The sequence below is a fragment of the Arvicanthis niloticus genome, chromosome 4, assembly GCF_011762505.2.
Source record: "Arvicanthis niloticus isolate mArvNil1 chromosome 4, mArvNil1.pat.X, whole genome shotgun sequence".
NCBI classification, from domain to species: Eukaryota; Metazoa; Chordata; class Mammalia; order Rodentia; family Muridae; genus Arvicanthis; species Arvicanthis niloticus.
This window is the reverse complement of record NC_047661.1, coordinates 97,452,056-97,454,223: the sequence shown is the minus strand read 5'-3', so window position 1 is coordinate 97,454,223 and position 2,168 is coordinate 97,452,056. Positions and strand designations below refer to the sequence as shown.

General features: G+C 43.6%; 1 pseudogene; it reads left to right on the top strand.

Moving 5' to 3' along the window:
• Nucleotides 1-1,819: 1,819 nt before the first annotated feature.
• Nucleotides 1,820-1,942, top strand: LOC117708040 (small nucleolar RNA SNORA17; annotated as a pseudogene).
• The last annotated feature ends 226 nt before the right edge of the window (nucleotides 1,943-2,168 follow it).

Genomic DNA, 2,168 nt, shown 5'->3' with positions numbered 1-2,168 from the left:
CCAGCCACTGTGGTGAAAATTCTAAGTTTAGCTGGAGAACAAGTTAGCTTCTGATTGCTGTCCATCTTCCTCTTTCCCATCTGCAGGGCATACTGAGCAAGAATGGCTCAATTTGGCTCCTTTTTTCCCCCCACTTGAGCCTGAAAGTACATTTTCAAGAGTAAATGTTTTGTAGACACTTTGAAATAAGAGAGTGGAATAGGACATTTGGATTGGAGAGTAACATTGGAGTCTACTCTCAGTGATGTTTTAGAAGAGGTTTTGATTATACTTAAACCCTTAGTGAAAGTGTTGGAGAAATAAATCAGGCATGTAAGCATGTATCATACATACTAAAAGTCAGTAATTTTGGCTTTAAATCTCTGTATCTATTATAACAACGATGGGAATACGGCCCAGTCATAGAGTAAGGTCCTGGGGTTGGCCCTCAGAATGGGAAAAAAAGGACTATAAAAGGAAACGAGAATAAAGAAATTGCTTTACAGATGGGGAAGTGTTATGCTAGCTATCCACTGCTGTGATGAAATAACCGAGAAAAAACTCAACTTAAAAGAGAAAATGTTGATTGTGGCTCTTGAATTGGGATGTTTTGGTCTATGGTTGTTTGGCTATATCGTTTCTAGGCCTGTGTTGAAACAGAACAATATGGTGGAGTGGCTGGTGTGTGTGTGGGCGGTATAGAAAAGTTGCTTACATCGTGGCAGATAAGGAAGAGAGAAAAGAGAGGAGAGGGAGGGGGAGAAAGGGGAAGGTGGAGAGAGACAAGGAGAGAGAGAGAGAAAGAGAGAGAAAGAGAAAGAGAAAGAGAGAGAGAGAGAGAATATGCCTGTCAAAGAAAAGCAAGCCAGAGACACATTTTTCTCTATCTAGGCCTCACCTACTAACATGTGTACCACTTCCAATAGCTCATTAAGTTATGAACCCATAAATATATTAATCTATTGATGGGACTCAAGTCCTTATGATCCAATGACTCACTACAGTGCTCCAAACCTACTGCCTTGTAGAAAAAACCTTCAGCTCACTTCCAGGACTTCCAGGCGGCCCTGCAGAGGGAAGCAATAGCAAGGACAATAAAGGCTAATGAGCTGAGACAAGAAAGCATCCTCTGTGCAATGTCTTGGATTAGATATGCCAGGAAGGGCAAAGTCACTGGGGTCGGGAAGCAGGAGAGGAGTTCTGCATGGCATCTGGCAATCACAATGAGAAGAACCTTTGATGAGAATTAACGTGACCATTGGGAGGACCTTTTGAACTGTTGGTATAGAAAAAAAAAAAGATTTCAATTGGACTCATTGAGTTATGTAAAAACAAAGCAGAAATAGCCAATGAAAAGGAATAAATCTTAGCAAAGCAGAAGGGGAGGGAAAGGATGAGATCCAGCTTCTAGTGAGAAAAAGAAAGAGTTGTAGTGACAGAGGGTTGGAACAGCCAAGGGTTCTCCCAAGGATTGTTTTTCTATCTTATGCTAGTCACAGACGGTGTGACAGTTCACAGGGACTCATTCTGTTCCTGCTCACGCCTGCTGGTACACATTCTTTGAATCTCTATCCACAGGTTCCTCCTCCTTCCAAACACCAGCCGCAACCTTCCACCCTGAAAAATCTCCTTGCCTTCTCATTCCACAGTCTCAATTACTGACGCTCTGTTGCTCAGCTTCTTAAAACTGTTGGTTGAGACTCCTGATGGAGTTGCCAAGGAGTTACAGCAGTGAGAGGTTTCTGGACATGGAACAACCTAAAATTAATGCGAAATTAATTTTAAGATATAGTGTTGGATTGGATTGTGTGAGAATACTTGATTTCAAAATTTACTGCTGCGTGCCCCTAGATGGATTGCAGGTGTGGCTGCTCTGTCACATGTGCATCAGTAGGTGGCAGAGTAGATGGAGAGAAGCTATGTTTCCACCCATGAACACCTGAATTATTAGTAGTCTAAAACTCCTGGAAAAAAAAAAGTGAGCCTGAGACCACCTCCAGTCCAGTGCCAGACAGGCCCTGACAGCTCCCAGGATGGGGAGCACTGGAGACTAGAAGAATCCTGCCTGAGACTGCTCGTCCTGGGCAGAAGTGAGCCTGAGACAGGGGCTACTCCAGTCAGATGGGTGAGGAGCAAGCCTAAGACAAACACCAGACTGGTGTCATAGGGCCCAGAGAGGGATCTAGCCT